The 26,346-nt window shown below is 34.5% G+C and overlaps 2 pseudogenes; both read left to right on the top strand.

Moving 5' to 3' along the window:
* Window positions 1-2,320: 2,320 nt before the first annotated feature.
* LOC147406950 (pathogenesis-related protein 1 pseudogene) lies at window positions 2,321-2,992 on the top strand (annotated as a pseudogene).
* An 8,285-nt stretch (window positions 2,993-11,277) lies between these two features.
* On the top strand, window positions 11,278-12,590 carry LOC147406949 (pathogenesis-related protein PR-1 type pseudogene; annotated as a pseudogene).
* The last annotated feature ends 13,756 nt before the right edge of the window (window positions 12,591-26,346 follow it).

The raw sequence follows: 26,346 nt of genomic DNA, 5'->3' as shown, positions 1-26,346 counted from the left end.
CTTTGTGCCACTAATCATTTGGATTATGTGAAATCCCGGATTGATTTTTTGTGACTAAAATATCTCTCAACGATATATTAAATGGGCAGATAAATATAGGTTTCCTAGGGATCGTTTCCCCATAACATCTCTTCAAATCTCCGCCGTCAACATTGTCTCATGGTAGAATCTTCCATATTTTCCTTCCAAAGAAATTTCAGATTCCATCATTCATCTGGCCACTTCATTAATGACAAGTGTTTGTGGTCCTTATACATTATCGAGAAGCCATTGAACCAGTCGTTGGGGCCTATTTTTCCTTTATTATTGTTATCTTCTCGTGATCTGAGTGCCAAGTTGCATTCAGGTAATTGAATCCTCTAAATTCCATTGAAAATTTCAGATAAAAATAAATTCATAAAACAATTTATTTTGAGTTTGATCCAAGGTTTTAAAAAAGGACAGATACCGAATTTCCACCTCACTCTCAAACTTAGAATTAAAATTCAACTGTGAAAAATTACTATCTTTATTCAAATTTATTTTTTCAACGTTCTTAGAATTTTCTCCTCTACAACCCTAAACCATCGGATCAAGCTTTTTGGATGCCACAAGGTGAGCCCAAGAAATCTTAGTAAGGGTGAAATCCTTACTAACGCAGAAAGGCTAGTGGGGCTCTTTATTTTTCATTCGCAAACCTCAATAGTGCTAGTGGAAGTCATCCAACGGTCTGAACCCTAAGGACGAAAGATGATAATATTTTTAATTTGAACTTTTCCAATGTTCCAACAAAAGTCGAAAGGCAGGATTGCACAGCAGAATTTTCCTAGGGAATGTTTCGTAGGGATCATTCACTATGTGAAAACTGAAAGTATTGATGGGCCAAAGCCCATAAATTTTAGAAACCAAATTTCGACAGCTCATGGCAGTTGAAATTTTTTATGTTCTTCAATTCAATGGCTTAGAGACATCAAATAAAATTCTCGTATCTTCCATTAATTTGATGGTTTCAGTCCATCAAAAACAAAAATTTAACAATGAAAATTTTGACACCTTGGTCCGTCAAATATAGGCTATTTCACACCATGATTTCTAAAGCATAACTTCAAATCTCAGCCGTTGATATGATTGCACAGCAGAATTTTCCTATTTTCCTAACTTCCAAAGAAATTTCAGCATCCATCATTCATTTAGCAGCCTCATTGACCCAAGTGTTTGTAGTCGAGAGGCAATTGAACGAGTCGTTCCTTCATTATTGTTCTCTTATCGTGATCTTAGTGTCAAGTTGCTTTCAGGTAATTGAACCCTCTAAATTCCATTGAAAATTTCAGAGAAAAAAAAAATCATAAAACAATTTATTTTGAGTTTGATCCAAGGTTTTGAAAAAGGATGGATACCGAACTTCCACCTCACTCTCGAACTTAGAATTAAAATTCAATTATGAAAAATTACTCTCTTTATTTGAATTTTTTTTTTTCACATACATAGAATTTTCTCCTCTACAACCCTAAAGTATCGGATCATACTTTTTGGATGCCACAAGTTGCGCCTAAGGAACCTTATTAACTTAGAAAGGCTAGTAGGGCTCTCTATTTTCTTTCCCAAACCTCAATGGTGCCAGTGGAAGTCATCCAACGGTCTGAACCCTAAGGATGAAAGATGATAATATATTTAATTTGGACTTTTCCAGTGTCCCAACAAAAGTCGAAAGGTAGGATTGCACAGCAGAATTTTCCGTATTTTCCTAGCTTCCAAAGAAATTTCAGCATCATTCATTTAGTAGCCTCATTGACCCAAGTGTTTGTAGTCGAGGGGCAATTGAACCAGTTGTTGGGGCCTATTTTTTCCTTCATTGTTGTTCCATTCTTGTGATGGTAGTGTCAAGCTGCTTTCAAGTAATCAGTGACTCAAAAACTCTTTTGTATGCCACTATTAATTATATATGAAACATACATTTGGATTGGCCTATGGTCTACCACCCATTCCAAGGGTGAAAAATGGAACCTTTGTAGATTTTTTTTTTTGTTGCTAAGTAAACCTTTTTAGATAGTCTCGCTATAATAAGGATAAAGAATGTAAGATAGTGAATTCAGTCTTTCAAAGTTACCTCACTAACATTTCTTCATTTTCAAATCTTGTTCTATTCCTTTTTTTCCACCATAGTTATTAATTAAGCCATTAATTAAGACATTAGTCATTAATTAATGTGTGTCTGATGACATTTGAGCCAAACTGATGACATTTCTTTATTTTTTTGCTTCAAAGTTTTGCTTTATATCCATTTTCTCCTATATTTTCCCTATAAATACCCTACCTATGTGTCTCACGTTTCATCAAGGAAACCAAATATATTGCCTATAGAAAATTATAGAGAGAAAGAGAGAGAGGGGAAGATGGGGTTGTGCAACCTTGCATTACTAGTAGTGTGTCTAATAGGCGTAGGTCTGACGCAAGTATCCCAAGCCCAAGACTCCCCACAAGACTACATTAACGCCCACAATGCAGCTCGTTCCAAAGTGGGGGTCGGTCCTATGAAATGGGATCCCACGGTTGCGACGTATGCTCAGAACTATGCTAATAAAAGAGCTGGCGATTGCAAACTAGTGCACTCAGGTGGACGCTATGGTGAGAATCTTGCATGGAGTAGTGGTGACATCTCCGGCACAAGTTCTGTCAACTTATGGGTCGCGGAGAAAAAAGACTACGACTACAACTCGAATACGTGTAGGGCAGGAGCTGTTTGCGGGCACTACACTCAAGTGGTGTGGCGCAAATCTGTTCGTCTTGGGTGTGCTAAAGTTAGATGTCGCACTGGGGGCACCTTCGTCATTTGCAGCTATGATCCCCCGGGCAACTTTAAAGGAGAACGTCCTTACTAAGATGATGTAATGGTTCTGATGTAGAATAAGTTGGTGGATTTCGTTTCCTGTTTATGTCGGGTTACGATTTTGTCCATCCATGTTGCAATTAGCACATATAAATAAATAAATTCAAGAGTAATGAATTTAAATATTATATTTCTTATTATAAATGCATACATATGCATGGTGCAGGACGTGCAACATTAGTTGATGAATTAGTGCATTACTGTTTTAAAACTATTTTTAATTTATTATTGGGTTATTTGTAAGGGGTTGGGTTTTGTTTACTATAAGAATGACATGAGATCTTGACCTTGTAAATACAAATTATTATGATTAAAAGTGATCCTTAAGATAAGCATCATTGGAATATGTATTGACGAGATACACAAAAAATCTCAAATGTTGGATTTTGTGTTTGCACTGCCAAGGTCTTGTGTAATTCCTTGAGTCAACGGAACGCGAAATGTAGATTTTCTTAAATTGTTTTCCTTTAATTATTATCAGAATTCAGAACTGCCTGTGTGGTGTTTCCTTTACGCTGCATGACTAGTACTAATTAAGCCCAAATAAAAAAGGGTTGCACTAGGCATGCGGCCAGTGTAAAACACAACCACCCCCAAACGTTAATCCTGATATATTGGAGTTCGATTCTTCAATTAACAAATCCTAAACCATTCAGATAAGGTTTGGATGATGGTGGTTAAGGTTTGGACCCATGTCCAATACTTGGTCAGACATGGGTCCATTTCTTTGCATTTGTTGAGCAACCTGATTACATCTGTATTTAATTTTAAAATTTGAAAACTAGACTTGACTTGAATTTCCATCCAATTGAAACTCCCACTTATGTCGTGATGGCTGAGGTCATCTAGTCTAACGGTTGGAGAAAACTTTGCCGCACACTCAATAAGGACACACACGATCTGACATTATGTAAAACTGGCAAAAAATAACTTTATATTCCAACATGTGCGGATATAACTAAGTCAATATACTGTACTGCCAAGGATCCCAAACACATACATAGAGAACTTTCAAAGGCAAAGATTCACCATATATACTATTCTAATTCAAATCATTATTCAACTCTCAAATAATTTCATATAGAAGTGTTTTTGTGAGCACTACCGTTCGGTAAAAAGTACAAACACCATCGTAGAAAGTAGGATCCCAGAGCAAAGATCGAGTAAATGAAAGAAAAAAAACACACTGATGATTGCATCTATTAGTTGTGGTCTGTGGAGTGACCAAAATGTTTGTTAAGATATTTTTGTTAACCAAGTCAAATTTATAAAAATAAAAAATTTTCGCTTTACCCATCTAATTGATTGGCTGAATTAGCAAAACACCCCTCATTTTTAAGACAATGCTCAACGTTATTGATTTAAGGCACCACTATATACCACTCCCATAGAATTGTTGGACATTTATAGAAAAAAAAGACCAAAACAATAAGAAAAAGAAAATTATAACTTTTTTTTTTCATTTGTAATGCAATCATAACAGTAGAGTGCAAGTGATTTTTTAAATGATGAAGTACAACCAGTACTAGGTTACTTGCAACTAATCGGTCCCTTAGGTAAATTAGAGTAATTATATTTCCATTTTGATGGATCTTTAGAATCTTATAAAAATCCAATAGGATAACAAAATCATAATCCAAGAATAATCATCAATAAAATCTATTGATATACACCAATGTTGGAAGCCATGCATCAAATGTTCATAGAGACGATGATTTTCCTCTGTGGAAACTGGAATTGCTTCTATATATAGATCTGTTACCGTAGTCTGATGTAAGATGTTTGACAACCCTCTTATCTCAACCATCTATTTGATGGAGTGTCTCAATCCAATATTTTTATTTTTTATTTTTACCAATTGAAATTACCAATTTTTAATTTTTTAATTTTTATTAGTATTGATAAGTTGAGTTGAAGGGGCTTGTCCCTAAAAACACCCCTCGCTAGTGTAATTACATATTAGTCTTCCTCTAGAATTCTCTTAAGCTAGTTCTGTAGGAATATTTTCTTCTTCTTCAATTACAATAAAATTACCAAGCACGCTAAAAATTCTGCAGCTCGATTAGTTTCTCTCAAAAAAAAAAAAAAACTCAAAACAACATGCTTCGAACGAATCGCGTAGGATGGTAATCACTGAAGTGATCACTAAATATTTCCAAACTAAGACTCGGGTTCATTTCAAGGTGCTCGGCCTCAAAACTCAATTGAGCCCATTAGTAAACTTAGCAAATCATAGAGTCAATCCATGAAATCAATGGAATTAGCTCCAAAATGCATTTAGAAATTCAAGAGAGAACTATGTAGCCATATTTATTTTTTTATTTTTTGTGGACAACAAATAATGTTACTATTATTTATTTTAAATACTGAAATCTATTTTTAAATTATATTTTTGTAAAGTACATCATGAAATAGGAACTTCTTAAATTGCTTTCATAGTTTTTATTTATGTCTTTATTGTCTTTAATCAATCCACTTTTGTAAATACACATATGTTTAGTGTCAAATTCTATTGGATTTATAAATGATACAAAAGATCCAATATGGAAAGATAATCAATTAAACTAATCTCGCTAATTGAACTAATTGATCCTAATTAATGCAAAAATTCTAGATTTTCAAGATATATGATGAGTCAAGCATCTTAATATTATGAAAAACACTTTCAAAATATTAAAAATTTAAAATTAAAATTAAATGGTGAAAAATAATATTTTTTTTCTTGGGTGTGCTAAGGTTAGATGCAGCATTGGAGGTACCTTTGTCATATGCAGCTATGAGCCCCCCCCCAACTTTCAAGGACAACATTCTTACTAAGACATTTATGTCTGAGCGTTTCTTATTTAATTTAATTAGGGTTCTGAAGAAGATAAGTTGGTGGATTTCGTTTCCTGTTTATGTGCAGGTTTCGATTTTGGTTGCCATTAGTAGATTAATAGATATGCATAAATTCAAGGGAAATGGAGTTATATATTATATTTCTTATTATAAATGCAAACATGTGAATGGTACAAGATGTGCAACATTTTATCCTTTCATGGTGATGAAGAAGATCGGTGATAATCTGACTACCACATGTGGCAAATTCAATCGACTACCCTGACATAATAAGTTTGGGAACCGTAGATCTGCATTCCTCGGGATACATGGCTGCACTTCCCCATAAAAAATGTATCTCGAGGGAACCATGTATCTTGAGGAGCACAGATCTACGGGCCCGAACTTGTCATGTCAGGTAGTTGACTGAGTATGCCACGTGGGGTAGTCAGATTGGCGTTCTGGCTTTAGAACTATGTCTAATTTAGAATAATAATAAACTGACTCAAAAAAACAAAAAAAGAAAGAAAAACTATATGAATCCTGATAAATATTGGAGCAAGATTCTTTCAAAGAACCCCAAACCATTCGCATAGGACTTGATGATGATGAAGGTTTGAAAACTTGAATACATTTTATGGTGTGAATGTGTACCCAATTACTCAAATTAATTATGTATAACTGGATCGGGTTTGGGTGCAAAATTTTCTTCACAAAAAATGCCAACTGATGAACCAATGCTAACTGTTTGGATACCGGTCCAGTTCTTCGCATCCGTTTAGCAACCTAACATTGGATCTATTTAATAGTTTTAAAATTGGAATATTCAAATTGAAATTCCATTTATTCGAATCAAGTTGACTTGAATCTAATTTCAACCGAAACAGCACGTGTGTCGTGATGGTTGAGATCATATCAAGTTGATCTAAAAATTGGAGAAATGCATGTCGTCTCATCATACACTTATTGAGGATTCAAGTGACTTTAACATTTTGTGCATCTCAGAAAAAAAAAAAAAATTTCTCATTCCAATATGTGTCACCACTCCTTGTCTGATATGGCCAAGCAAAAATGCTAAAAAAACTTAACACCCGGGATTATCCAACGTTTTAGGCTTTGAGTACTAAGAAGGGTAAGTCTAGCCTTACTAACTTAGCAAAGTTTGGGTCGTTCAGTTCCGTTTGTGGCATATAAAATCATGATCTGATGTCACAGGGATGTAGAAGAAAAAAAAAACCTATGAACTTTAAAGGAAAAAAAGAAACTTGAAAAAGATAATTTTTAATCGAGAAATTTTCATTTTAAATTTAAGAGTTTAGAGAGAGTTCAATAGCTGTCCATTTTCAAAACAGTGGATCAAGCCAAAATAAAAATATTTTTTTGAAATAAAAAATTTTGGATATGATTTTTTCCATGAAATCTAGATGGCTGCGGTGTTGGATTGCAAATTTGGTATTCAATTTGAGTTTAACAATCCTTTGTAAGATTTGAAATTTTACTTAATTAGTAAGGAAAGTGTTTTTCTTCAATATATCTTTTAGTTAGAATACTTAGGGAACGGTAAAATGCTAGACATTCCAAAGATATAATTTTAAAAAAAAAACATTGGACAGTCCATCGTGTTAAATTGATTTTTGTAATTTTAAAATTTTATTAATTTTTTGATAATTAATTAAAAAATTAATCTTTTTTTAAAATAATTTTCCGTCGAATTTAAATAAAATATCTTGAATGTTTTTTTTTTTTGTTTTTCCGATCTCTAATTGTTGGCTGAAATAGCAAAACCCCCCATCATTTTTAAGACAATACTCCATTTTTCTTATGTTCATTATCGGCCTTATTAGTAATTTAGAATATGGCAAAATTTTGATTTGTGAAAATTTTGGGTTCCATTTGATTTTGGATTGCAAAAATCCGATCTAAAATTCGGACAAAAATTCGATAAATGGAATACATGCGGCATATGCTTCATACGTATATTATTCATTTCATTTCAAAAAATTTATTACAAAAAATTCAGCCATATGATAGTGATAGTGATAGCGATGATGAAATTGGTGATGTTAATAGTGATGGTGAAGGTGTGGTAACAATGATGGTGATAATAATGAGGATATTGAGGTTATTGTTCAATTGATTTTAAAAAGAAGATCAAAGTCTAAGGATAAATTATTAATTTGAAAAATTAAAATGTAATCTAAAATAAATGTAGAGGGTCGTGTCATTATTATTTTAAAGATAAAAGAGAATTTTCATGTAAAACTTTGGATTCCTCCAAAATTTTAAAGCATGGCCTCTTTAAAGTCGATTTTTGTTGCACATCACGACTTACAAGTTTACACTTTGTAACATACATATAGTAGCATTTTTTTTTTCAACTAAGATTTACAAAAATTCGTAAAAAACAGTGTTTTATTCTTTTCAAACTTAAAATCTTTGAATTATTCAAGATAATTTAATAATCCTAGAAATAATACTTTCATTAAAAAATATATATAAAATATGTAAATTTTTTAAGATTAAACAGGAAATTGCTAACAAGGATCATGGGTATCCCCACCCTTCGGTGAGACCAACCCTATGGTCACAGACACTGCCCCCTTTGGAAAGTCCTAAACGTTGTTGGTTTTGTTGAGGGACATTCTTGAGGGTGGTCCTGAGGAATTCATTGCTTCCATTTTTTAGTTAGATATATGTAGGAAAAGGGTCTTGTTATCCTGTGCCCTTAGTGCATACTTTAGAGTGCAATAAATACACTTTAAAATGCGATTTTATATAAAAAATGCCCATAAAAATTATTTTTTTAACTAATATACCCTCCATGCTTATTTTCAAAGTGTATTTATTGCATTTTATTGGGGCACGCATTAACAAAAACCCGTTGAAAAAGAGACTAAATTTTGAAGAAACTTAAATGTTAGAAGGATGATTGAGATAAATTCTGGAGGTATTTTGAACATTTTACTAACAAATATTTTAACTATAATTCTATACCAAGTATAGATATATATGAAAAAACAGAAAAAAAAAAAAAAGGAAGGTCTTCTTAACTCATTTAGGACCATTCGACTTTGCAAAGTGTCCCAGTCCGGCCTTCAAGATTTAGTATATATCAAACATCATAATCTGATGATCTCAAACATTTATTTCTTTGACGTTTTTCTGGACGGGGGAATAAGCATTTGATGGTTTGGAAGCATTTATTTCTTAAACTTTTTTCTTGGAAATAAGCATTTGAGGTTATTTCTGAATTTAAAAAATATATAAAAATCTTATGTGATATCGTTAACAAGTGCCCTAAGCGCACACGTTAAAGTGCAATAAATATACTTTTGGAAATTGGATTCTGTATCAAAAATACCTTTAAAAAATTATTTTTTACAAAAATACCCTCATATTCAAATTAATCTTTTGAGGGTATTTTTGATAGGAAATTCAGGTATCAAGATGTAGTTAATGCACCTAAACGTGTACCCATAGGTCACACGTAAACAAATCCCTTCTTTTGAATTTTTAGATGAATTTAATAGACCAACCTCTTCTAAGGTACTGTAGCCCTGTGAAATTTTGACGAAAAATAAAAAGTGACTCATGTCATGTTTGACACCAAATTAAAGTCTAACCATTGGCCAAAGACGTCCATGTCCGATAAGAAAGCCCTTTTTATTTCATGGAAATCTTTTTTGGGTGTGATTATGATACAAGTTTAACTTTAAGCCGCCTAAAAATAAATGCTCTCTGCTTGGTTCCAAGGAAGTTTGAAACCCATCAGTTTCAGGTTTGACTAGCCAAAGTTAGAGACCTAATTAAAACACAAGTTAGATGTGCCACACACGGTGCAGCATACTGCTGGGATGATTCGTACACAGTTGTGGGTTGATTTAGATTACCGACTTACTTGTGTTCATGTTTTACTCTATGAGCAAATCAATGGGTATTCACTCACGTAGAAAAAAGAAGGAAAATGCTGGAATGACACAGGTATTTACTGCGATTCTCACACAAGTCTGACGTGGGATTTGCACACAATCATAGATGTGTTTCCTCGTGATATGAGTAAAAATCATCTATGGTTAAGTATGCATCTCCACGTCAGAATTGTGAGAATCACAGTAAATCCTGTGTCACCCCAGTACGACTCAAAAAATGTGGAACTAAAAAAACTGGAACAAGAGAACACAACAATTTTTCACATGGAACATCCTTCAATCTGAAAGAAAAAAAATCACAATACCTAATCTATCGTTAAAAGCTTCCATTATGTAAATGGACTCACAAAAGTTCTCTCGAAGAAGAAGCAAAAGGAAACTAATCAACAAGAGAAAAATAACTTTTGGGCTACAAAGTGTCTTTATCATCAAAAAAGTGATTTTCAATCAACAAAAATTCGAAAAGATTACTTTTTGTGATGCCAATAAATGTTTGAAGTTGTGGATTAAACCTTTACAAATTTGGATCATACCACCAAGGTTGTAATTGAAATGGCAAAGGAAACAAGCTAGAACAAGGCCTTCAATGGGATATAGGTTTGTAACCAAAGGAAACAAACTCATGAAAAATGAGTTTATTAGAGAAGCCAAGGTGAAGGTGGCATGTCACCAGTTTGAAAACATGGGGTTAATTCTTTAAAATATTAATTAATTAGGCCCGGCCCAAATCTTACTGTATGGACGGGCACAGGTTGGACCCAGTGTTGGATATTGATACATTGCCTAACTGAAACCCCAGCCCGTTTCTGTTTGAGACCGACAAAACCCAACCTGAACACAGACGTTGACTGAGTTAGAGACTTTTGAGACCGACAACGTCATTGCCTTCCTCAAAGTTCATTGGTCATAGTGATTGGTTTACATTAGAAACTGGTATTTTCCATGCATTTTCCTTCCGACAGAAGTCCGCATAAATCAATTTGAGGAATACTTTCCTTACTGCCTTAATAAGATTTCAAATCTTACTAAGGTTCATGGAGCCCAAATAGATTGCCAAATCTGCAACCCAACACCCAATTTTTTTTTTTTATTTTTATAAAGTCATCGAATTTTTTCCTGGTTTTGCGGCGTTGGATTATATATATATATATATATAAAAGCTGTACGACACTTAATAAGATTTCAAATCTTATTAAATTAGTATTAGAATTACTCCTTTAATTTAGTAGTCACGTTGACTTCAAAACCATCCATCAGTTCTTACACAACGTCAAGTCAATTGAACCGGTCGTTGGGGTTATCTTTTTCCTATCATTTTTGTTTTCTCGTGTCTTTTCATCAACGCCACTTTCAGGGCAATCAAGAAAAAGATAATTAACTTGAAAATTAGGTTCCAGAATGGTGTCCAGTTTCTTAATAAAGGTAAGGTGTCTACACAACATGTTTTCGTTGGAGTTTAAAACACCAATGCCACTTAACCAAGCTTGGCCCGTGATTTTAATTTTACCCAGTTAATTACGTACAAAAATTTCTTTCATTTTAAATACTTGTTTAATAAATACGTTTTTTCCCTAGAAAGTCCAAATTTATAAACATGACTTTTCTTTATTTTTGTTCCAAAATTTTGCCTTCTCAATAAATACCTCACCCAAGCCATGCGTTTCATTTTCCGTCTAGGAAACTAAATATTGTCTTTGTAAAGTGTATAGAGATTAACAGAGCAAATTAAGAGAGTAGAAGATATGGGGTGGTTGTGTAAGCTTGAATTACTAGTAGTGGGTTTGATAGGCTTAGCACTGATGCAAGTCTCCCAAGCTCAAAATTCCCCACAAGACTATATTAACGCCCACAACGCGGCTCGTTCCAAAGTGGGGGTCGATCCTATGACATGGGATCCCACGGTTGCGGCATACGCTCAGAACTACGCTAATCAAAGAGCTGGCGATTGCAGACTAGTGCACTCGGGTGGACCCTATGGTGAGAATATTGCCTGGGGTAGCGGTGACCTCTCCGGCACAGATTCTGTGAATATGTGGCTAGGGGAGAAAAAAGACTACGTCTACAACACGAATACGTGTAGGGCAGGAACTGTTTGCGCGCACTACACTCAGGTCGTGTGGGGCGAATCGGTTCATCTTGGGTGTGCTAAGGTTAGATGTAGCACTGGGGGCACCTTCGTCATTTGCAGCTATGATCCCCCGGGCAACTTTGTTGGACAACGTCCTTATTCTACTCAAAATTCCTCACAGGACTATATTAACGCTCACAACTCGGCTCGTTCCGAAGTGGGGGTTGGTCCTATGACATGGGATCCCACCGTTGCGGCGTACGCTCATGCCTATGCTATTCAAAGAGCTGGCGATTGCAGACTAGTGCACTCGGGTGGACGCTATGGTGAGAATATTGCCTGGAGTAGTGATGACATGTCCAGCACAGATTCTGTCAACTTATGGGTGACGGAGAAAAAAGACTACGACGACAACTCGAATACGTGTAGGGAAGGAGCTGTTTGCGGGCACTACACTCAGGTGGTGTGGCAAAAGTCAGTTCGTCTTGGGTGTGCTAAGGTTAAATGTAGCACTGGGGGCACCTTCGTCATTTGCAGCTATGATCCCCCGGGCAACTCTATTGGACAACGTCCTTATCCCGTTTCTCTTTATCCTACTTATCCTGCCTTGTTTGATTTTTTTTGCTAATAAAAATTGAATCTTCTTTATGTTACTGCTACTGCCATTGTGTTATGTACCCAAAAATATATTAGTAGCAGTAGTAGGGAGTACAATAATATAATAGGGAATTAGTACATAGTAGTAGATAAGTTGATAAGCTTAAGATTGGAATAAGAAATTAGATTTGGAATTGGATTATGATTTGTTAGAATTTGAATTTGAGAGGGATTGGGATTGGTTGGTTCTCAGTATATAAATATCTCATGTATTTTGATTTTAATTAAGAATCAATGAGAAATATTAATCAAACACTTTGCTTAATTATTAAGTTAGTTAAGAAAGTTTCTTGACTGCATAAAAAAAATAATAAAAAAAACTTATTTATAATTTAAATATTGATTAAAGGGTTTTTCAAGATTACATATAGTGAAAATGATGCTTTTGTAATTTTGAAAAGTATGCAACGTGATTTATTTCATGTTTTTGACAAAAATGACTCTGATTATATTAAATCTAAATGTTAAGCTGGAGAGATTTTTGAAATTCAAATTTTGGTGTCACCACTTCTATTCTGCCTTCTCTCATTATAATAGAGAAGACAAGTGGGCTTTGTAGTTTCAAACTGACTTGGATAAAATGGAATATACCTCTCATGGCCCAAGTTGGAGCTTCAGTGGATAAAACAATCAAATCCATGTTATTCAAGATAGGCATTGGAATCACATGTTAAAAATAAATATATTTATTGTTGATTCAATCATTCAAATTAAATTAATTTATTTTATTGTGAATGGTAATTTGGAAATTACTTTAAGCTGGTTGTGTTTATTTTTTTTTGTTAAAGTCAAAATGTAAGGGATGTGGATTGGAGAAATCCTATTGGTGGTTGTCTTTTCACTTGGATTGAAGTTCGTTTTATTGGGTTTGTGTCTCTTTTTTCAAAAAATTTCAAATCCCCTAATGCTTTATAAAATTTTGGAAGGGTTTTTAAAACTTATAAATAAGAGCTTATTCTCCCTTTTTTTCTTCATTCCAAAGATTTTCTTTTTGAGAGTCCTTAATATTTTTAGCTATAGGGGAAAAATAAAATATTTTTTATTATATATATATAGGGAGCGGTTCGACGGCCCTAAACAAAAACAAGTTTTGCGCCAAGTTTTGGAGGCCCTTAGATATGGACACATCGAACGGACTGCAAACGTCTCCGGTTTAAAAGTAAAAACTGTAAGTAATTATAAATTCCCCCCTGTTCAATTTTTTTATTCTTTAAAAAATCCCTCACAAAAACTCTCTTCTTACTTTCTCTCCCTCTCTCTCTCTCAACCAAGTTACAGAACCTGTAACTAAACTCTCTCCCTCTCTCTCTCTCTCTCTCTCTCTCTCTCTCTCTCTCTCTCTCTCTCTCTCTCTCTCTCTCTCAAGTTAAGTTCGAACGACCCGACGCCATCGCTGTCTCTCTCTCTCTCGTTACAGACGTCTGTTCGAACGGTTCTCGCCATTGTCGTCTTCACAAATCCTGTCTTCTTCACGCGAACGACACTCGAGAGAGATCTTCCTATTTGTTTGATTCAAGCTCTGTCACCAAGCCAAGATCTCTTAGGTATTTCTTTCACTCTCGTCTCTCTCTCTTTCTTTGAAATTAGTCATCTTCATCCATCCATTCTTACAGGTTTTTAACAAACCCTAATTTAATTTTAAAACATATATCTACAATAATATTAGGGATCTCCTAATATGTAGTAAAATCAAAATTCCTACTTTTTAGGGTTTCAACCACATCAATTTCACTATAAGTTTTAATTTTTCGTGTAAGATTAAGCATTCTTTTTATTCGAAATTTAGATGTTTCGGCATGGATCATATATAAAGATTATACTCTTTGTGATTTTTGACTGAAATAAGTGCTTAAATTGATTTTGTGTTTTGTTCGATTATCTCAAGTATTTTTGGCCTCTTTGATGTTTGTTGGATCATTTGACATGAAAATTTGGTGTGTTTTTGGGAGCAAGTCATTGGATGAGAAGATGGAATGAACCTAGATGATGATGCCAAAAATTATATCACAGGTCGAAATGATGGTTTGTCATACTTATAAAAAATGATATGCTCATGTGCATGCAAGTATTTATACAATGGAAGGACATGGATTATGTTAGGAGAAATGAAATTTGTTAAAGGTACATCACATGGAGTTGTTTGAGTAGTGGCTAATGTTGCATTACTGAGAAGCCTTATGTTTCAAGCACATGAGATTTTCTCTAAGTTTTTAGTATCATGCCTCGAAAATAGGTGAAGGTGGAAAAACTGAAGTTTTAGAAAAAATTTAGATATAACTATGGTTGTCAATTTATTTGGTAAAGATGTGATTTTTATTGGGAGGGGTGGAACTCCTGAAGACAATGAAACTTGGTAAGATTTTTGGATGACTGTGACTTCACCTCTTACAATTGCAAAGTGAAGCAATAAATGTAAATTTACATAGAAGAATTTGTGATGGGTTAGTGTGATGTTATACTTGGATACAAGCATGATAGATGATTGCTCATGCAAGAATCTTGTGTTATAATCACTAATGATTTATTCCATCATTTTAGATATGTCCTTATGTTACTGGTTAGAACTTGTTTGATGTACTTTATAATAGCCACCTTATAGTTTGTGAGTTCAGTGTTATCCGCTTGTAGTATGCTTAGTTTTTCTTTATACATTTTTCGTTTATGAAATGAAAATTGAAGCATGAATATGGGGAGTGATTGGAAATGATATTTTCTATTGGTTATCTTACTCTTACCTAGTTACCTTGAATCCTAAAGGGTGATACGTTGGATTGTTATCTTATTCTGGTGTTCTTTATCTTATTATATTTTGTGACCTACAAATGGAAAGTTCACCATCCCCCCTACTTGCACAATATGTCCTCAATGTGCAACTAACCTCTTCCTCTTAACTTCCACAACCGTTTCCCTATGATGGCCACATTCATAACTTTTGTGATTCATGATCCCCAACCAACCCCTTTTATAGGACCTCACACGACTTTCTCTTTTTTAATAAGTTGAACATGACTTGTGCTTTAGCTAACTTCTTTATTATTGTTCCATAGGATTTGAAATTGTTTTTAAATAAAAAAAAAGATGACAGATAAATCTAGACCTTTTAGATTGCTTTACTCATATTAGATTATTATCTTGGGTATGTTGGGAAAGAAACCACAAAAACAAACAACATTGTTTTTTCTTTGTTTTTGGAAAGTTTCAGTGTCAATTGAGGCATTAGCCTTATTGTAGAGTGCTGAGGCTGTATCCTTGTTTCCCCTTCCTTGATGTGTACACCTTAATGACCTTGATTCTTACCTTATTAAAAATTTGTTGGAGGGGATAATTCTGAAGTATTGAATGGAGATTGCATGAGGAGTTCAGATTATGAAAGGCACTCTAATATGCACACTTAACTAAGTGTTCCTGGTTCCCACTTATAAAATAGTTTTAAATCTACATTGTGAAGGTGAACGCCATTAGTATAGAGGAATCATTGGCTAGTGGAAAATGAAGTTTTTATGTGCATTCTTATTTCTGAAGAGTAGTGATATAGTTCACTAGTATTTGTGTCTAGATTGTGATTGGATTTGCTCAATGTTATATTAACCGGATATCACATGTGATTGGAATTTATATTTTTTATGCACAGGTGTGGCATGGATGGCACTTTCTCGACCCTTCACGTACTATGCAAACTTCATATCCTTTCCCGAAGGTTACTTCCACACTGTCATCTGCAACGCTCAGGAGTTCCACAGCACCACTGTCAACAATGACCTGCATTTCATAATGTGGGATAACCCCCCGAAGCAGAGCATCCGCACCACCTCAACCTGAATGACATGTCAAAGATGGTCGACAGCAATGCTCCATTTGCAAGGAAGTTCCACAGAGATGATCCAGTACTCGACTAGAGTTTGATGGTATCCATTACGAGGTTCAGGCCACTGATCCCACTGATCTTGAAGTTCTTAGAGACTGCGCAAACTGAACATTTTCCTTCATTGATTGAAGAAGAAAGTGGAAATGAATTTTTGTTTCATGTGGCTGACATCATATTAAGATGTGTTCAAGTGTTGTTTCAACGTTCTAGTTTGCCTCCACTTGTTATTCTTTGTTCACTTTTCCTTTTTCTCTTTTACATTTTTCTGTTTGGAAAAGAGAAACTGTATACATTTAAATTGTTACTATCATCAAATTTAACATAGTTTCTCATCCTTTATGAGGGAGGTGTAAATCTCCTATAAAGTACTCGGATTTATCGCTTGAAATTGCATCAGATTCTATTTTCTACATCTATCAGGTAAATAGCCCTTATGAAAATCTCAAGGAATCATATTTTTTTTTTCATTGACAGTGGTCTAATAACTTAATTGTGACTAAGAAAATGTTTTGTCAATTGGCTTGCTTTCTAACATGCAGTGTGTCAATTATGGGACCCAAATCTTTGCCAATCAAATGGATAGATCATCTGGTCCTACAATACACCCATTAGATGTACTGACCAATGAAATGTCACTATCTCTTTGTCTCATTTGTAGTGCCAATAAGCTATTCATTATAACTAGTTTTGGCCAAGGTGTTCGCTAGGCGAAGCCAAAGAATATTAGATGTGTTCCATCCTTTTACGTGCGCCACATCGCAGTGTCTGGAACCCTCTATTCTTTAGCCTTAGTAATGGTTTTACTCCTTCAAAGTGGTAGCTTTTTAAGTTTTTGAAGTCTATGATTATGATATACTACCTGGCAATTTGTATTTAATTTGCACTTAAACAGGTAAATTCAAGTTTTCCATGGCAAACTATTTTCCTTAAAGTTTAACAAATACTTGATGTATATTGGGCATGGTTTCTTTTGCCTGCTATTTCAATTTCCAACAGATGTACAATTCTCTTTCAATATCGTCAATACTCTCTTCTTTCACAACTTTAACAAATACTTGTTGTATATTGGGCATGGTTTCTTTTGCATAGTAACCAACCACTGATATATTTACAGGAACAAGCCTCCATCCAAGAACCTCAAGACCTTCTTGTCTAAAAGTATTTACAACAACTGCAAAAATAAAAAGCATTTGCTCTTAGAAACAAATTACACTGAAAAACAGAATGATGACATGCAAACTAAAACTTGCTGCAATAATTACAAAAAGCATAGAACCAAGCACAAAAATATGTGAAAGTTGGATGGTTAAAGTGATATCACTAAAATTTCCACATTAGGAAAAGAAAAACAAACACAGAAATATTTTTCACCAATACATAAAAGAATCCTTTTACTGGGCAGACTCCAAACCCACAAACTATTTGCATATTCTCCCATAGTTGAGATAACTCTTAATAAACCATACTTCTTCAACTTCGTTAATTTCTCCCTTCACAAAACCATTTATTATTAGATAGAATGTTTCAAATAAATGACTAATCCAATAAATAAAATTGAAACTTAAATAACCAAAATCTAACAAAATCCCTACACACATGATATAATAAAAGTGCTTCAAATGGAGCATAAATGATAATACCTATAATTTACTACACGATATGATTTGCTACATGATATTACCTAACAACAGGTGTGTGTGTGGCTATGCTGTTGAAACCCACCACTGTTAACCTGGACAGAGTGAGTTTTTATGATAATACCTATAATATACCAAGTTAAGAATAAAAGCCCAAAATGGTTCTTGGGTTTTAAATTCACAATCAAAATGTTTAATATTTTAAGTCATCCACATTGCAAATAAGAATTTCAGAATTTCATCATATATATAGAAGATTGTATATGATGAAACTTGAGAAGTTTGGTTTGCAAGAAAAAGAGTATACCGTAGGCAACCATAAGGATAAATGTGAGCGATTAGGACAGATAGGTTGATGGGTTAAACTAAAGGAATCAATTTATTCGCTCGATTTCTAAGAAACAGAAGAATTTTATAGAAAAAGAAATTAATCTCAATTTTTTTTTTCATTCTTCCATGAAATCTGACTCACTCACCTCTTCGATTACAATTCATCAATGGGCCCTGAAAAGAAGTGGTTTCGACATTGATGGGCACAAATTAGTAGAGGAGTTGAAGGAATTGCGAGAACACATAGGAGACAGTGTATATGTGGGTCTCTAAATCTTCATAGTTAAGCACTTATTTAAGTCAAAAATCACAAAAAGTATAATCTTATATATGATCCATGCCGAAACATCTAAATTTAGAACAAAAGAAAATACTTAATCTTACACGAAAAATTAAAATTTATAGTGAAATTGATGTGGTTGAAACTGATCGATTGTAAATCTTGCTAAATAAATGCAGAGATTAAGATGTGAACTAAGACTTTGGGCAAGTCGAATTTGTTCCACAGGGACAGTTTGGATTCAAAATCTCATTCGGATAAAATGGCCAAAACAGAATTAGAAAACAGATTCATTTAAAAACAAAACAGATTTGTTGCAAATTAGAAAATGAAAATTAATAATAGAAAAGAGAAATTGAAACTAGTGAAAAAGGGCTTAGAGAACTCAAGATTACCTTTGCAAGTTACCCAAAAATGCTAATTAATTCTAAAACATAACTCAATCCACGTAGCAAGTCATTGCTCGTGGATCGGAAGATGATTCGATGTAACCATTGATTGGAACCCAGAAGTCTTCATGAAGATTTCTTGTTTATGCAAGATTATCCGACTTATGCTTCCATTCATCACAGAGCATGAATGTTCTTGACCTTATCTAAGTAACACTCATCAAAGCTTGAAATGGAAGTCTAAATTGGAAGATCTTATCATGAAGAGATTCATAAAATTAGCATAAAAAAAACAGAAGTAATGAATTAAAATAGCATTAATGGAGTGAACTTGCTCCGGTATTCTTAACTTCTCTAATGAGAATCTAGCCGATCATCGCAAGGATCATATTGCAACAATACTAAAAGCAAGAAGATAGATGGAAAGAAAATGTAAAATAGAAATGCAACTTGATTTCCTTATTGATAATCTCTCAAAAGAGTTACAATAGAGCCAATGGCTTACTCTTAATGTTCTCACTACACTCAAAAGCTCACCCAAAGGAAAAATTACAGAGAAGAAAGAAAGAAAAATCATAAATTATGGAAGAAGAGAAGAGGAGAAGAGCCTAAGAGGGGACCCCTTCTTTGAAATCAACCCTTAAATTTATAATGTTCATATTCGGGTAATCGGGGTGATTTGGCGGATAATTCGATTCAAATGACCCAATCAGTTACAACCACCGAAACTTCTAGAAGCTTCTGTAAAAATCTCGAAAATAAATTCCTCGAAATGACCGCGGCGCAGTCTTGGCTAGCCGCGGCGCGGTGACGTGGCGCCCAAAATCCTCGAGATTTTGCCGGATGCTTCCTTTTTGCTCGCATGTTGTAACAGTAATTGTTACGCGTTTTGTTTGTTTCCGAATGTACCCTTTTTACCTGAAATTAGTAACAAACTATTGTTAGCCACATTAATTTGAGATTTAATATAATTTATTATTATTTTAAGGGAACTAGTGCTAAAATTTGATAATCTTGATGAAATTAAGGTCCCAAAATGAGATTATTGGGACCTTATCACACCCCCAAACCTCAATTTTGCTAGTCCCGAGCAAAACTTAAATCTAAACAACTCCTCTTTCGTGAGGTTCCCGACTGCATTTAGCTTATGCAGTAAGCCCTTAAACCCCTAGGTTACCCCTAGTGGACAAGTTTAACTTGTGAGGGTTTGCAATGAAAGAATATACCCACAAAATTCTAACATTTTATAAAAATATTAAAATCAAAATCAAAGTATGTAAAGTGAACATAACAACATTTCATAAATCAGTCAAAGGTCATTTATGTTTGAACAAAGTTCTAAGTTTTTATTCCTCATTTTCAGAATATTTGAAAGATAACTTGAGTGCTTGTGTGATTTTCTGATTTTTTTTCTTTTTAAAAGCAACATCTTTTTAGGAACAAGATTTCACCTCCTAACTGCTAAGAATGGTCGGTTCTACCTAAGTTCTAACTCGAAACTAAGCATCCTGTCTGGGATTGTGAGAGGTGTGGATATTCACTTTAATACCTCTAAGGGACTTTATCTGTGATATTTCAGTTTACTCACGTTTTTACCATTGACGGCTTTCACCCTACTGCACTATTTGGTCTCATTGGACTCTTTTTTCATTTTTGCAGTTCTAGCCATTTTTGACATTTTTCTCGTATTTTCTGATTCTTTTTTAGATTTATCACACTTCACCATTTTCTGGTATTCTTTTTACAAAAAGCAGGTAGCCCTTTTCAAGGTACCCAGTCTAATCCTATGGTTGCTGTCTAAGTAATACTAACTTCAGTTCTGTTTTTCTTCTAACAAGCCAACCAAGGGACAAAGAAGTCATAGTTCACTAGACTAGATTTTTCCCCAACACTCTAGTCAGAAAATAGGTCAACTTTTGTTCCATAAAATCTTATCTTTCCAAATACTTAATCAGAAGTAAATTTCTAAAGTAATTCTTTCCTAATTTTCTTAATGAGGAATAACCAAAAAGAACTTTTGATCAAAAGTTAAAACATAAGCCTAAGATTTGAAATTCATATGTAAAAAAGTATATACAAAGATTTTGAAGAAAATATTTCGAAAGTGTTGAATATTTTTGAATTTTTATTTTTTATTTTAACATGAAATTAAACTAGCAATGAAATAAACATGAAACTAAACTACCAATGAAATGCAATGCAATTGTGAGCTAACCTAATACCCCCAAACTTAAATGACATATTATCCTCAATATGCAAGTAGTAAAGAAAAATAAAAAGGTTAGATCACACCTGAAACGGATTGGGCATTAATGTGCAAAGTATTGTTACAACTAATCTGAAAATAATGAAAGTTATAACAATGATAATTTTCGAAACAGTTTTTTTTTTTTTTTTTGCATAAAAGAAATCATTTCTAAAATAGAAAAACAACCTAATTAAGAAATTAAGAAATTAAAAACATCCTAATCTAAAATTTAAACTTATCTTAATCCGAACATTCAGTGGTCTGTGCCTTCGTCTCCTCAATATAGACCAACATCTGTTGCTATTACTTAATCAACAATTGCTGACTAGGCTGCAGTCCTAGTGGCATTGATTGATTGGTTTGGTTGAGAGTGGCGTTTGAAGAGGAAGATAATGAGAAAGGGATTAAGGTTAGAGGTTTTATTTATTTATTTTATTTATTTTATTTTTTTTTTTTTTTTTTTAAACAAAGTTTATTTCCTAACTACACTACTTATTAAAATAAAAGCACATGGGTTGCTTCCCAAGCAGCGCTAAGTTTAACGTTTTCAGTCGGACCTATCAAAAGGTCGGATATATAGGAATTTTCTTAACATTCATTTTAACGGACACAACGATCGACTTCCCACCCCAATTGATAGGTAAACATATTTTTACCATCGTTAGGACATGAAAATTATTTTTAAAAATGATCAACAACCCTCGGTTGTCCTCAATTCTTAGTGTCATCACATTTTCAAAACAAGTTTCAATCATCATATTCCCAAAGAGAATGGAAGCTGTAAGACATGAAGGGTCTTTACACTTTTGTGAAATGATGGGTTGGATAGGATACGAAGTTGAATCAATAATGGTCGGAATTGGTGTGACTAACAAATTAGAATTGGTTGTTGATTCCTCCTGGACAACAGTCTCCTCTGATGGCGGATCAATTTGCTTAGCCAAATTTGTACAATCACCTTGCTCATTAGGACTTTGAAACATTGGTTGGCTCTCATGGGTTATCTCATTTGAAAATTGACCATTCTCTCTTTTTTCTAAGGGCACAATAAGCTGACCTAGTTGGACTTTCATCGTTGCTTCGGTTGGAATTGTAACCTCATTGATTTGAATTTGAACTTCAATTGAGACAGGGTTATCAATTGTTGATGGACAATCATCGAAATCTTCAAAAGAGTAGAACTGGTCACTAAGGTTATTTTGAAAGAATGGTGGATTTTCCGGGATTGAGATATCCTCATTTTTGAATTTATCAAATTTTCCTTCTTCTAAGGATAACGCTAGGTGACTCAGTTGAGTTCCTATGTTGACTTAGGCTTGACCCATATCCCATTGGTGTTGATGATTTAACAACTGTTGTTGATGATTTACCAACATTTGTTGATGGAGCTGTTGTTGTTGGATTAACTGTTGTTGTTGAATTAAGAAGGCAGACATCATAGACTCTAATGACGACGATTGAGGAGAAGACAAATATGAGTGAGTGGATGTTGGCTCAGGCTCTGTAGCTCTGTAATTGGAGAAATGTTGAGAATCATAGGATTGTTGGGAAATTATGGTTGGATTCATCATCGAGGTGTTATGCAAATAAAACTCCTCATGGTTACCAAAATGACTACCCTGAGTGAACTCGTTCTGACACGGTATGGAATTTTGGGGAAACAAATTATCTACGTGGTATGGTTGGTCGAACGAACTGGGTGTCGGCATCCAATACGAGTTTTGAGAATGATGCATATTGGCCTGTGTAGCATGAAGCATGGGCAGACTCGGACAATGCTCGGGAGAATGACCATAATTATCACATAAGCCGCATGAGATCAAGGATTCTCTCCTAAATTCCATGACGATGTAAATCTGCTCGAGGTTCTGTATCTACTGTAACATACACTATGGACTTGCACACAAGAGAGGGAGGAATTCACACGTGATCACTGGGTTCCTAAGACTAGACAGCTCCTAACTGGTTCAAAGGATTAATCAAAGCCTCCAACCCAAATCTCTGAAATCAGAACAGCCAGTTTAATCTCCAGAGGAGAAGTGGCGCACAATGCTGAGCAAGAGCACTCTTAGATCACCTCTCGTCTTGAATAGACGTGTGTCTATCCCCTGAATTCATGTAGAACTACAGGGCAAGATTGCGCTTAGGTACTGTTCACGATCAATAAGTGCAGTTGGTGCAACTTTTGATTAGCTTTGCTTAATGAGCTCGATGGAACCTAGAGTCCAGTCTAACCAAATTTTAATTAATTAAATGGCTGTGAATTCAATTTTCCTAAAAGGGAAAGATATCGGTGATGAAATCCGATTCTTATCTTATGGTGCCATCCTCGTAAGGGTGCCCTTATTACTAGGTGCAATCCAATGTGTACAGATTAGTCACTCAAAAGCAATACTGAAACTCACTAGCGAGTGATGCGTGAGTGTTTCAAAATTTACCTCCCGTTCTAAACGGGGGATGATCGAGTTGAGTCGACTCAGGCCACCAACACCAAATTTGGTGTACGAACCCGAGGGACTGAGATAGTTTCGTCCCACTATCGTCTGTCCCTAATTCTATTACAATCCGAGCCCTCTCGGATGAAATTAAAAATTAATACAAGTTTAAGTTCCTAATACAAGTTGTTTTCTAAGAAAAATAAAAATGCAGAGAAAATTTGAATTTGCTGATCTTCTTGGTGATAGAATCAATTCAGTGGATAAAAATTCCACGTGTCGCCTTCCGTCAATTTTTGTTAACTTTCGTCGAGTCCGTCACCTGAAAATAACAAAAATTATTCAAATCAGAATGCTATAGAAAAAACCAGTATGTTCATTACAATGCCCATGATGTCAGAAACTTGTTCAACAAAAATCAGCAGAAAATATTGCCATGTCACCGTGGAGCACCTAAGGGCAACCGCGGCGCGGTAAAATTTTGATGAAAATCGATTTTTCAAATTGGAAATGGTTTCTGATATCCTGAAGATTGTAATAAAATTTTTTTCTGTTCATTTGGCTTCAGTTTCAAGCAAAACACGTTCGGTTCTATTTCAGAAACTGTTTCGGATACTTTCCGAATTGGAAAATGAATCAACTCGCTGTCCCTGGCAGCGGCGCCATTTTGATCGATTGTAAATCTTGCTAAATAAATGCAGAGATTAAGATGTGAACTAAGACTTTGGGCAAGTTAAATTCGTTCCACAGGGACAGTTTGGATTCAAAATCTCATTCGGATAAAATGGCCAAAACAGAATTAGAAAACAGATTCATTTAAAAACAAAACAGATTTGTTGCAAATTAGAAAATAAAAATTAACAATAGAAAAGAGAAATTGAAACTAGTGAGAAAGGGCTTAGAGAGCTTAAGATTACCTTTGCAAATTACCCAAAAATGCTAATTAATTCTAAAACATAACTCAATCCACGTAGCAAGTCATTGCTCGTGGATCGGAAGATGATTCGATGTAACCATTGATTGGAACCCAAAAGTCTTCATGAAGGTCTCTTGTTTATGCAAAATTATCCGACTTATGCTTCCATTCATCACAGAGCATGAATGTTCTTGACCTTATCTAAGTAACACTCATCAAAGCTTGAAATGGAAGTCTAAATTGGAAGATCTTATCATGAAGAGATTCATAAAATTAGCATTAAAAAAATCGAAGTAATGAATTAAAATAGCATTAATGGAATGAACTTGCTCCGGCATTCTTGACTTCTCTAATGAGAATCTAGCCGATCATCAGAAGGATCATATTGCAACAATACTAAAAGCAAGAAGATAGATGGAAAGAAAATGTAAAATAGAAATGCAACTTGATTCCTTTCTTGATAATCTCTCAAAAGAGTTACAATAGAGCCAATGGCTTACTCTTGATGTTCTCACTACACTCAAAAGCTCACCCAAAGAAAAAATTACAGAGAAGAAAGAAAGAAAAATCATAAATTATGGAAGAAGAGAAGAGGAGAAGAGCCTAAGAGGGACCCAAGAGGGGACCCCTTCTTTGAAATCAACCCTTAAATTTATAATGTTCGTATTCGGGTAATCGGGGTGATTTGGCGAATAATTCGATTCAAATGACCCAATCAGTTACAACCACCGAAACTTCTAGAAGCTTCTGTAAAAATCTCAAAAACAAATTCCTCGAAATGACCGCGGCGCGGTCTTGGCTAGCCGCGACGCGGTGACGTGGCACACAAAATCCTCGAGATTTTGTCCGATGCTTCCTTTTTGCTCGTATGTTGTAACAATAATTGTTACGCGTTATGTTGGTTTCAGAATGTACCCTTTTTACCTGAAATTAGTAACAAACTATTGTTAGCCACATTAATTTGAGATTTAATATAATTTATTATTATTTTAAGGGAACTAGTGCTAAAACTTTGATAATCTTGGTGAAATTAAGGTCCCAAAATGAGATTATTGGGACCTTATCAGAAACCCTAAAAAGTGGGAATTTTGATTTTGCTACATATTAGGAGATCCCTAATCTCATTATTGTAGATATATGTTTTAAAATTAAATTAGGGTTTGTTAAAAACCTGTAAGAATGGATGGATGAAGATGACTACTATCAAAGAGAGAGAGAGAGAGACCGAGAGTGAAAGAAATACCTAAGAGATCTTGGCTTGGTGACAGAGCTCGAATCAAACAAATAGGAAGATCTCTCACGAGTGTCGTTTGCGTGAAGGAGACGAGATTTGTGAAGATGACAATGATGAGAACCGTTCGAACAGACGTCTGTAACGAGAGAGAGACAGCGATGACGTCGGGTAGTTCGAACTTAACTTGAGAGAGAGAGAGTTTCGAAGAGAGTGTCTGAAACTTGAGAGAGAGAGAGAGAGAGTTTAGTTACAGGTTTTGTAACTTGGTTTATAAAGAGAGAAGGAGAGAAAGTAAGAAGAGAGTTTTTGTGAGGGATTGTTTAAAGAATAAAAAAATTGAACAAGGGGGAATTTATAATTACTTACAGTTTTTACTTTTAAATTGGAAGATGTTTTCAATCCGTCCGATGTGTCCATATCTAAGGACCTCCAAAACTTGGCGCAAAACTTGTTTTTGTTTAGGGCCGCCGAACCGCTCCCATATATATATGGGTCGGGTTCTTACGACCCCTATTACGACTCATATTGCGACACACCATTTTGTCTTATATGGGCAAAAATGTTTGGAATGGGCTGATTTTTTGTGAGGATGATCTCTATAGTGAGGAGATCATCCTTGCCAAAAATCAGCTCATTATGAAACTTCTAGACCGTCCAATTTTTGTTGAAAAATTA

This window comes from Akebia trifoliata, chromosome 3, assembly GCF_017979445.1.
Source record: "Akebia trifoliata isolate Shusen 1 chromosome 3, ASM1797944v1, whole genome shotgun sequence".
NCBI lineage: Eukaryota > Viridiplantae > Streptophyta > Magnoliopsida > Ranunculales > Lardizabalaceae > Akebia > Akebia trifoliata.
The sequence above is the reverse complement of the archived record's forward strand: the minus strand, read 5'-3'. Positions and strand labels throughout refer to the sequence as shown.